Consider the following 12,356-nt stretch of genomic DNA (forward strand, 5'->3'; position numbering starts at 1 on the left):
TTCTGTTTTTGGAGAAGCTTTTATTTAGATGGGGTCTTTTGTGCATTCTATCAGAACTATTTTCCTGTCTGGGACAGTATTATCTGCTCTGACAAAGGCTGACTGCAGCTTTATAGCTGAGAGCAGCTTATTAAAGGCTTTATTAGACAGTCTGAAATTATTGAAAACAAAACAGTCCGTGGGGACTGTTGCTGCCTTCTTTTCGTTTCTGCTCATTACTGGTGCTAAGTAACTCTTCTCCCCCTCCCAAACTGCTCGCAGCATTAGTATGTAAATTAAATCTCTCACTCCAGCAGATCACAGTAAGTTTACTGTACAATAACTTGCAAATCTTTTTCCTTGCAGTTTTAGAGAGGTGCGTACATTTCCAGGAGAAACTTTTTTATTGATTTGCAAATATTTTGAAATTTTTTTCAAATTTTCTGTACTGCAGGCAGTTGTAAAATTCCTATTAAAATGATTTCTGACTGAATATCTTCTTAGTGTTGTGCTCCTTCTGCTCTTGAAAAGATCTCTTGTGATTTAGATGGACAAGATGAGTCTGAGATTAATGATCAATATTACTGAAAGATTCTGTATGCCAGGCCAGACTTTCCTTCTCAAAAGCCACAACAAGACAGAAAGCACAGCTCTAACCCAGAGGCTGAGTATTTCCTGCAGAAAAACTTGACTACAAATGTAATTTACAGGGAATCTGTTGCCAATATGAACCTATTTATATGTTGGCCCTAGCAGACAGTTATTTAAGCTGACCTACACAAAGTGGTTAGATTAATTTTAGAGACATGGAAGATTAATTGGTGTGCTATGCTAAAGATTTTGCCAAATAATCCTGGGAATTACCTCCACCAGTATCTCTAATGTTTCTACTGGGGCTGGAAAAAAAATGCGATAGTCCATTTATCATAATAATCATTTGCTCAAATAAAAATCATTAACAAAACAACAGATTCTACATGAATGTATAGTTTTGCAGTTTAATATACCAGCTTGTGATGTTTGAGTTCCATCCCTGGTTCACCATTAGAGTCAGGCAGATCACTTATTCTCTATGCTTTTTTTTTTCTCCCAGAATCTCACAGATTATGATACTTGACTCTCAAGTGCTGTGAAGTTGTCATTGATCATGAATTGCTTTGAAGATTAAAAGTGCTTTGTTTTTTGTTTACCATTTTACTTCTGAAATACAAAATATGAAGTACAGTAGCTTTAAATGCATCAGCAAAGTTGCCCAGAGTTCTTTCTGGCTACATGTAAACTCCCTTATCTAATTGTTTTTCTCTATAGGGTGAATCTCGTGACTGTACTGAGCTGAAATAAGGGGCGTTAGAAAATTGAAGCTTCAGATGCTGTCTGTTTCTTCTGTTTTTTGTTGTCTTGTATTATTTCTCTTCTTTGATCTTGAACGAAAAAGTAGCAAGTTACTTTTGTATTAAAGGAAAAATACAAGATTTCTTAGGAAACCCCTTATTTATAATTTACCCTGTTTATTTGCCTGTTAAAATCAAGTTCATTTTGACAGAATTCTGTATTAATGACACTGTCTGTATTAGTGACACCCTATAGAGCAAGGCATTTAAGGCGCATTTAAGGCTGTTTCATTAGTGGCTGAAAAGGTAGCCAAATTAAAATATAACCATTTATTTTTGTTTCCAGTGTGGCCTCTGTAAGGACAAATACAGTTTTTACGTTGTAAAGATCTGAAAGTCAGCCTGCAGGCATCTTTTATTTTCCCCACGTCCATCATTTTTATATCACCCTTACTGAGTTCTGGTAAGTCTTTTCTGGTAGGGAAGTAAACCCTTATATCAATTCTCTCTGGAGAATGGAAAATGTGACACCTTGCATTGCTGTAGGGTGGGTCTGTTTTGTTTGTTTGTTTGTTTTTTGACTTTATAGAGTTTTTACACCCGAGGGAGGGACAGTTGGTGGATTTGCTATTGCCCAAGATTTCTCTCCTGTGACTTAAACATCCAAGCTTCCACCTCAATCATATGGGAGCTGCTGATGTTCAGAGCACCTGAAGAGGCAGGCCTAAAGTATCTGACACTATGTGTCCAGGATAAATGAAGACATTTTGGAATAATAAGTCTCTGAAACAAGATCTTAAAAGACAAAAGGTTAGTGAATATATGTATTGCTGTATCATGCACTGAAACGTCTACTGTAATTTAATACATTTTATTGTATTAACGATAGATTTAATAGCAGATTTCTTAATTAGAACTTGATTTTAAAGTTCTGATTGTGAGAAACAATCTGTAACCAATAACACAGGCTCAGGCATAGCATTTTTATAGCAATGGTGGGTGTCCTGCAAGCAGGAGCGCACAGCAAAAATATATCATAACTTTATCTTCCCTATTACCCAACACTTGATTCCTCACGTTTCCACATTGGCTGAGTACTACAGGTTCACAAACTACTCAACGCTTTTTACTACACCATATATGTGCAATTTTATATGACCAAATGTTACTTTCTCCTTTTTTTTCTTTTCCCCTTCCTGTCTCATGACTATAGGGATTCATGATTTTTTATTTTACTGGTATCAAACTACTCATCTTGTTTTTCTTATCTATCCTCCCTTTTTTGGGGACACTGGGACCTTCCCCTTTTCTGCCTAACATAGACCTTACTGTTCAATCACTTCTGAATATGTAAAGTCACTGGAATTTTCCACTGCAAAAACAAAACTTTACTTCACACAGGTCTACAAAAAGGCTTCCACTGTGAGCACTTTTTGATGGGAGATGTATGAATTGGCTATGTATGTGTTGCCTTAGGGTCATAATTTGGGTTAGGGTTGTTAGGGTTTGGAGAGCAAGAAAGCGCAGAGTCCTGTTGTGTGTGGGGTTGCATAAAGGCTTCCCAGGGGAGTTCAGGTCTACCCAAAGGCTTCCGTTGGGAGCATTTTTTGATGGGAGAAATTGCTGACGTATGTATTGGCTTAGGGTCATAATTAGGGTTTGGCTTACTGTTAGGATTAGGGTTAGTTTTAGTCTCTTGAGCATCCAGCACGTCCTTTGACACTACAAGTGGCTATTACAGCAGGAATGTCACCTCACTTGATAACATAACTGAGTAAGGTTGGTGGTGATAAACTGAGGTGGGTCAAAGCCTGCTTTATACTCTATTGTTTTAAGAAAATAAATATAAAATTTCCTAAAGGTTTAGGAAGCCTTCTAGTATCTTGGTCCACAAAAGTCTTTCTAAATAAATCCAGGATGTTAAATTTTGCGGCGTATGATTGTGTAATACTGTTGTGCTGTCGCCCAGCTAAACTAGGATAGGAGAGCTATGCCGTACTTAGTTGTGAATGGAGTGGTGCCCATGATGCTATCAGGAAGAAAACTTACACTATTGCAAGGGTGCAGACAATAGCCTAATTGTACGGTCCTACTGGCATAAGATGCTTTTGGAAATTTTCCTGAGACTCATATGCTGTGCTAATTAACAGTAATCCAACTGGAGGATCCCAGAGCGATGCTTCTGCATATTTTTTTTCAGCTTATGCTGGTGCTCTTATGTTCTTTTCTTAAATAATTAATAATCATTACTGCCTGCTGTGCTGTGGGTATATGCTAGTGATCTCAGATCTCAACATATTTGCACCATTCCTGTTCCTGTCAACAGCTTGGTTTTGCTCTTTGCATAGGCTTTCATGTTAAGACCTTCATTAACTGGCAGTGGGGTATGGATTTCAGTGGTATCAGGCTTTGATGTCATTAAATAGCAAGCTGTTAAAGGAAGTGCCACCTATTTCATTACTGTGACTATTTTTATGCAATTAAGTTAAATAGCAAGTAGAAAACATGTGCCTGTTACTAAACAGCACTTAGCACACAAAGCCCTTTATCTTGCTGACCCCACAACGGCTATTACAGGTACATGATATTACTGTTAGCCTCAGCGGGAAGCCACAATGTGGGTTAGTGACAGCAGGGGTGGATTCTGCCTTGATTTCTGTGCTTGCTGTGCTTTTACTCAGCTTTGGACGGGCTGCGCCCTGAGATTGGGATGATTTGGAGAGTCACTGTAATGAGTGTTTGGGTGTGTGAGTGGATGTTTGCTCTGGATGGGGGTTGTTGGGAGATACCAGTTGGTGGATTAGCTGGAGTGCGCGGCTTCTCACAGCACCTGCTGACCTTTTGTAGCACTGTAGAACATCCCGAGCTGGAAGGGACCCACAGCAACCATCGCATCCAACTCCTGCTTTGCAGAATTTGACGTTCGTAGCACACTTTTACAGAAAAGTGGCCGTGTGCCTGCATTACCCTCCCGGGGCTGTATTTACCGGGGCACTCCCGCACTTCCCCTGGGCAGCCCAGCGGCGAGCTCCTGGCGCGCCACCAGGAGCAGACAAGCCCCGCCCCCACCCCGAGACCACGCCCCCCTTCCCCGAAGCCCCGCCCATCGCCCAACACACCACACCCAAACCCATGTGAAGCCCCGCCCCTACCCACCGTGACCACGCCCCCTTCCGCCGAGGCCCCGCCCCCTGGCGCCCCGCCCCGCCCCTTCCTGCGGGCCGGCTCTCGGGTGGTGCCTGCGGCGCCGCCGCTGCCCTGGGCTGGGGGCCGCGGCCGGTCCCTCCCCCGGAGCCGCCCCGGAGCCGCCCAGGCGCCTCCCTCGCCGCCTCCGTCCCCGCCTCCCTTCCCGGGGCCGCCGCGGTGAGTCACGACGGGAGGAGGAGGAGGAGGAGGCGGCCGCACGGCTCCGCTCCGCTCCGCTCCGTTCTCGCCTCGCTGCTTCCCGCAGGAGCACCGGGGCCGGCCCGGCCCCGCCCGCAGGTGAGCGCGGCCGCCCTTTGTGCGCGGCGCCCGGCCGGGAACAAAGGCTGCGGGGCGGGCAGGGAGGCGCCCCGCGGCCCCGGGCCTCCCGCAGTGCCCGGTGCGGGGCCGCAGCCCCGGGCCTCCGCCTCCTTTTCCTCCTCGGGCTCGTCCTTCCCTTCCTCTCCTTCCTCCTCCTCCTGCTCCTGATCCCCCCGGGGGCTCGGCCACCTGCGGAGGCAGCGGCCGCCAGGCCCGGTGCAGGTACGGGAGGTGCCCGCTTCGCCTCCTGGCATCACCGCCGGGAGACCGGCTTCGTGGTCCCGAAGCCCCGAAATGGCCGCGTTTTGGGCTGCCGGCCCGGGGTCCCCTCGTCCCGGTGCTCCAGGTGTGCCGGGGCAGGTGGCACGCCCGTGGGCCGTACGGCAGCAGGCAGCCGCCCTTTGCTTCCCAAAGGCTGCGGTCTGAGCCGGGGTGGAGCGCAGGGAACCTCCGTGCTAACACCTCACCCAGCTCGGGGTTTAATTCATTAGGCGCCTTCGCTTATTAGATACCTTCTAGAGCATCCGAAGCAGCGCTCCGTAACTTTCTGCTTGGTGTAAAAATGGACAGCATCCGCAGGCTCGCTGTAGTTTTGTTTCTCTCAGATCCACGAGCAGCTTTGCTTCTAAATCAGAATACAAATTGTGCTCTGGAAGCAGCTGGGAGGTGATGGTAGCTTCTGCTCAACGTCCAGATGCGCTGCATCAGCCTGCATTTGACTTGCAGGCTTGCGTTTGCTTTCTCTCTCCCTCAAGAAGGGGATGTTTTGGTCTGTTGTATATCATCTTTTATTTGACCGTTCCTCATCCTGGTACGTTTAGCAAAGTAAGCTTTGATGCTCTGTGGGATGAGAGCAAGACATTCTGCAGATGTGATGGTTAAAAAAGAAAAAAAAAAACACAACACGCTAACAAACCAGACACTGGAGGCAACTTAGGTTTGCTTATTTAGTTTTCTGACCAGACTTGCCTCTGGTATGGCGATAGCCATCTCCCTTGAGAATTTTGGGAACATCACTTTTCAATAAATTAACATCATCCAAATTTTCTGTTTAGTTCTTGTTGGTCACTGAACTTGTAAGCTATCAACTTCTTTTGATGCTTCTGGACATCATGTGTGACATGTGAAGTAGCCCTCTGAAAGAGAAACATCGTGTAAATGGTGAAGAGTGAGGCTAAACCTTATACCTAAAGAAGTTTAGTTTAGAAGTAGAGGCCTTCAAAGTGAAGGGGTGTACAGAAAGCTCAAGTATTGAGCTTTTGTAAATGCGGGCTTATTTTCTTATTAATCTAAAAGCTACTGTCTGCCTTGAAAAATGAATACAGATAGGAAATAGTGGCAGGTGTACTTCAGATACACTGGAGTTCCTTTGCTTTGGCACTAGCTGGAAAAGCATCATCTCTTCTATCGTAATTCTTGCCCCTTGGTAGAAATTGGCATCTTCCTCAGTACAATTTAGAGTTGCTGCTAAGCTGATTTGCCTGCTCTCTTACTTTATGTGGTGCTTGATGAGAGTGGAAATCTGCGCGGAAGCCTGTAGGATTAAGCAAATGAAAGAGCAAGGCCATTTTTAACAAGTTAACTGATAGTGGATTGGCTGAAGTGTTATTATGGCTTACCCAAAACTGCTTCAAAGCAGTATCTCTGGTTCAATTCATTTTCAACATTGCAGCAGAGATTAGGGAAAGTCTTATAGGACATAAAAGCTTTCTGTCGTCTTTGACAGCCAAATGGGAAGACTGAATTCCTCATCAGGAAAATCTTCCCATAGCCTGATAGTGTAATAAATTCATATCAGATATACCACGGTTGTTACTTGCTTGGATGCCTGTTTGCAGTTGTGTATAGGAGCTCTTATTTATTGCACAAGCACTGTAGGTGTGTGGGCTAAGAGTTTTTTTTTTTTTTTTTCTTTGCAATACGAATTGAAGCCTCTGTCATCTTAACAAGAACTGGTTAATACTAATACGTTTTCATAAATATATAACAGGAATGTTAAGGAATAGGGGAGTGCAAAAAGGAAATTACAAATCCCAGTTTTGTGGGCAGTCTGTAGTTCTATGAACTTCTTTCTGTGCCATCCTGGGTGTCTCAGTAAAGTTGCTTTGCAAGAGAAGGGAGGTTTCCAAAACAATTTGTTGTTCTCTAACGAACACAACCGAACTGAAACAAAATTTTGTAATTGCAAACGTTGACTGATACACATCTATTGCTAAAAATTAGTCTGTGGTTGCATACAAGCAAATAAACCTAACAACTGCATGTATTTGGTAAGGTGTGACTAACATTCATGATTGATGATTTGCTTAGGAAACTACTTGTGTAAAGAAATAAATCTATTAGTGTAATACGATTTTTTTTCTCTCCAGAATGTTTATCAATAACTAATGTGTACACTTGTCATTTTTAGTAAATATTTCAGTTCGTAAGTTTGTTGTTAACTACAAAGCATCCTGAGCATCTGACCTAGTTTTAGGTGTCAAAAATGCACCAAAGTGGAGCGTGTACGGAGAAACAAGAGGCTTTTGGAAGCTGCTGTTGAATATGCATGGAGAAACTTCCAGTAGTTTTTTCAAAAAGAAAGGATTAGGTATCTTCAGAAATATTTCCATGCATGTGGATGCAAAGCTGCATTTCCTTTTATTGCAAGCTGTCATCAGATTGGATTTCCTGCTGAAATGCAGCAAAGGTAGTAGCAGCTGTCATAGCTCTACAAGTGATTGGACCTGATGTTAGTGTTTCTAATTGTAAAAATTGTAATCCCAAGAAATATGCCAAATATTTGCATTACGGGAGTTGCCCAAAATGTATAGCAAGAGGGTGGTTATAATTCAGTTTGCAGATAGTGAGAGTAAATGACTTTCTGCTAAGTTTCCAGATATTTTAACAGGGATGATGCAGCCAGTCAATCATGTTCTTTATTTAAACTATTACTGTTCAAAATGGTACTTCAGAAATGGTATGATTGGATATTCAGCCAAAAATAAATTTTAGTTTGTAACAAACATGTCAAGAACAGCGAAGAAATCATAGCACATAACAGTTTTGATTGAGCCCTCTTTAGAAAGCAGTTAGTCCTGTATATTTTTCCAATAGATTAACTAAAATCCATCATACCTTGTAAGATTCTTTCTGAAGTTATGTCTGTAAATATTTTTTGTCTTCTGTGTTATGTGCAGTTTCTGCTTAGATGGTTTAATTCTTATTTATGATGCCTATTTTTAAATTTTAGTTTGAAATAACTCTTTGTATCACAGGTATTAGAGTTTTTTTTTAGTTTGAGTGTTCTGATTTGCTGCAAAATTAATGGTATTCATTAATTTAATTTCAAGAAAGCTCTTGCAAGTATACAAGTAGGCGAATAGTCCCAGAAGATGTTAATATTTTGACGCCGATGCACACAAAAATGTAAATTAGTATAATGAAAGCATTTTGTCACCCACTCCACACCCTAAGAAATGATGGTAGTCTAATGGTCTTGCTTGTAAGTACATGGGAGAAATAATAAATATATGTTTTAAATTTAATAAAAACTTTGTACCAACAAACTTGACTTCATTTAGAAAAAAGCAAAGCATTCTGTTACTGTTCTTGATGATGTTGTAGCTCTAAGAACAGATGGGACTTAGAGTTTTTTTCCTTTTAAAGAGCCATGGCCTGACCATGAGCTTTTTCAAAAGAAAAAAAAGAAAGACCAGAATGAGTAGAACTACGGAAAGTTAATAGGTGAGAAAAGATCAGGAAAAATAACTGAAAACCTTCAATTGATGATTGAATAAGGAGAATACTCTTCTAGCTGTGGGATTTATTTTCAGACTCAGCGTTGGGGAAACGTTACGTAACGGTACTCCTTAAAATGAGGAAGGGGAGTTGCTGGTTTCTGCTCACACTTGTTGATTTGATAGAACATTACAGTGTTTATACACAGTTTGTGTCCGTGTGAGTAAAGGAGGTGTAATTCTACTTTTCTAGTGTTTTTGGGGTTTTACAGAATATCAAATCCACAAGTGTATTTTTTGTTGGTAATTGTGATTTTTTTTGTGTGTTGTTATGCTATTTTAGCATTAAAACAAAGAAATGAACAAACAAAAAAATCATCTGTAGATAAAATGCTGTGGAGGGGGAACCAAAAAATTCTACTTGGATTTGTGGAACTCCTGTGACTGACTTGTAGCAACTATTTATTGATCAGGGAACAGAAACGTAGCCAATAGGTTTGTATAACACTACACTTGACTCAGGATGTTCTATTTCCTGCAAATATTTAGACCAAACATGTATCTGTTTTTTAGAATGACTATTTTCTCAATATATTATGAGGATAACTAGCAAATATGGAAGCAACTGAAGTAATCAGCTCTGCTTATGACCATGACCAAGCTCTGAAACTTTCTGACTCAGTTTATCCTTCTGTAAAAATGAGTTGACTAAGTCGCAAGAATGTTGTGATGTTTAATTAAGTGTAATTGTTTTGCCTGTGAACTCATCCAGGTCTTGATTCAGTGCACACTGAAGTCAGTGAGGAGCTTTTAATTAATTTCATTGAGCTTTAAGTAAGCGTACGTGTACAGGCACCCATGCGCGCTTAAAGGAAGCGTGACCTAAATTTTTGCTACAGACGTTCTGTAGAATGGCAGTGGAAAGGGTGAAACAGTTTCAAGTAAAATTACTGATAAAGGCTTTTTGTAGAAATGAGAAGGGGATAGTGTGGTTCTGCTCACCTCTGGTATCTGTTACCATCCTCATTTAAATAGATTCTTAACTCTGTGCTGGATCTTGTATGGGATGCTGGTAATTTCATTGTGTCCTGGTGGCTTGCTCAGTCGGTCTGGGGATGCAGTATCAAACTTCAAGATAAACACAGTAACTGAATGTTTATGCAGAAATAATCAGCAATAACACACTTAAAATATAATTAACTTTAAGAGTTGATGCCAAATTGAGAAAAATAGGAGCATTCAAGTCTGCTTAGCTGTTTTTTTTTTCCAGGAATGTATGTAGATGCCAAATAATACTCGTTGGTTTATATGGAATTTGTGAAAGAGTTTGCTTAACTCCAGAGGTCACAAATGTATTTTACTTTTTTTTTAACAGAAATGTTATCACTGAAACTTTATTTAGCAGCTCCAGAAGACTGCAAAATGCATCTTTCACAAATCACATAAACCTTTTTGCAACAATTTTATGTTTTACTGCCATGATTTAGTTCACTAGCTCTTACAAAAGATATTTTAAACCTTAAGTAAGATTCTGTATGTGCAATAAATAGTGTGTGTGTGAAGAAATACAATTTTGGCACTTTGTTTTTAATATGTCTATTTCATTGTTCTTAGTAGCTGTGATTTTTGACATAACTGCTACAAGCTCCTTCCTTTGGTTGATGTTAATAAAGATGTGCTGTAATTGCGCTAACAGTTTGGAAAGTGTAGAAATCTGCCTTCAGCTTCAGTAATTCTCTTTTCTCAATCTGCCTTAAATTAGGTGGCTGTTGCATGCAGCATCTTCCTCAGGGAAGCTTTCTGGAGCGGTGTGAGATCTCCTGGTGCTTTTAACCCAGAGAAGAAGCTGCCTTGTCTTGAGTGTTGTTGTTAATGGTCTCTGAGCTAACACCTTTTGTTATAATTCGTATATATTGGAGTTTGATTAATCAAAATATGTTTTATTGCATCTTTATGATGCTCCCGTTCTTAGTGGAAGGAGAGACATTTATCCTGTAGACGTACTGAACTCTACATATTTAGAAGATCTTGAAACAATCAGGTTTAAGTATTTATCTTTGTTACTGTCAGTCTTTGAATAAATCAAACCTGCCAGGCAGTTCTGCTGTCAGTTTTCCGTGAAGCTCAGGTTGGTTGCCTTTAACATGTGAGTGCCCTCGATCTTACCTTAGCCTGTGATTCTTCCAGTTGTTTTGGGACTCTGACACTGGCTGGTCCAGCGCTGACTGGGCCTTCATACAACGCTTGAAGCTCCTGTAGTCAGTATTTACTTCTCTCCAGCCCGTGTGTATGTTAGTAGGGCAGTGCTAACGAGTGATTTCTGCTGTCAAACAATGACCTCATACAGAGTTATTTCACAGTTCAGGGCTAATATAATTACCTTTACATACAAAATTGTGGCTAGGGAGGAAGGAAATTGCATCCCTGTTCCTGAGAAATAGGAAGTCTCTTGAAGGCAGGAGTTCCGTCCTTGTAATTCCTCTTTACCAAAAACCATAGATAGCAAAACATCTGCAGTGGAATTGGGTTGTAACTAGGAATTTGTATCAAGCTTGTGAACATTAAATCCTCTCTTTAATTGATAAGTTTTTATAATTTTTTTTCTTTCTCTCTGTTGACCTAAAGAGAGTAACAAAAATCCTTTTGTTTTGCTTTTTTAATAGATCCTTCAGGAAGTAGGCAAACTGGTATACTTCTGTAGATGTGATTAGAACAGCCAGTCAGACCAATTTATCAAACATTACCAAGAAACTTTTCAATTAATATTCTTTTATGAGGGTCCTAGGAGCAAGAAGGGTCTCTTTCCCATATCATCCAATAATAAAGATGCTACCAGATCACCAAGAGACAGGTTCTGTGTTGGGGTCAGTGGAAAACAGGTGGATCAGAAACATATCTGTATTAGACAAATAGCCATTAAGTCTTAGTTTGAGCAAGAAGTATTAATGAAATACTGCTCCAAAGGGTTTGAAAACCTGAACTATGTAGGTTCAAAACTGAAAGCACTTGACTTCTTTGCTTATGCAGAGCATCCATGCAGAAAGGGATGCAAAAGGGTTATGGTGTTCATTTTTTTTTCTCTGAAGGGGCAAGATAAGTTGGTGTTGTAAGGGGTTTATTTGTTGCTCGTTTACAGCAAATGTTATTGATGTGTGAGGCCAGAACAATATTACATGCTGTTATAGCCAGTGGTTAGGCAATTTTGGTAGTCAACAGCTATTAATCTGAAAGTGTCCTTGGTCCTAACACTGTACTTTGATAGAGTATTGCAAAACATTAAAATGCTAAATAGCAACCTAATAACAGCTCACGTTTTAATTGCTTACAAAAAATCTGGTTAGCCATAATCTCTCGACTATAAAAGAGCTGTAGGTATTTTCAGTGTTAAATGCATATGATCTGGCATTAATGGTGTTCAGATGTCAGTACAAATTACAGGGCACCATAAGTCATGTTTTAAATTGAAAGCTATCCCTAATATGCTAGGCATCTGTAGAAAGATAGTATGCTGATGAGTACCAAAGTACTGCCTATAAATATAATGGTGCTTCAGCAAGTGGGATAGTGGGGAGAAATCCTTGCAGTAGGCATTGCTCGTGGTGTCTGCCATTTCTGGTTAAATATAACAATGCCGTGTGCTTAAGCTGCTGCGAAGTTGGTTGCTAGACCACAGGCAGCTTGACTCCAAACGTGGTACTTCTATTTTAGGGGGGGGCATGCGTGTAAATTAAAATTAAATGTTATTGTTAGTTTAACTGCTTGCAGATACTTCCTGGGATTCTGCGTGTTCTGGTTTTAGACTGTTCTGTATGGGTTTGTGATC

General features: G+C 40.9%; 1 protein-coding gene across 2 annotated transcripts in view; it reads left to right on the forward strand.

Moving 5' to 3' along the window:
- The first annotated feature begins 4,646 nt into the window (after nucleotides 1-4,646).
- The window catches only part of CTNNBIP1 (catenin beta interacting protein 1), a 34,276-nt gene continuing 26,566 nt past the window's right edge, over nucleotides 4,647-12,356 (forward strand). Inside the window, exon 1 of one of the 2 annotated variants that reach the window (XM_068658593.1) lies at nucleotides 4,647-4,793. The gene's annotated coding sequence lies outside the window, so the exon portion shown is untranslated. Of the gene's footprint in view, nucleotides 4,794-4,874; nucleotides 5,037-12,356 lie in introns of those variants that run through there. The other variant, XM_068658594.1, reaches the window with a different exon arrangement.

This window comes from Anas acuta, chromosome 22, assembly GCF_963932015.1.
Source record: "Anas acuta chromosome 22, bAnaAcu1.1, whole genome shotgun sequence".
NCBI lineage: Eukaryota > Metazoa > Chordata > Aves > Anseriformes > Anatidae > Anas > Anas acuta.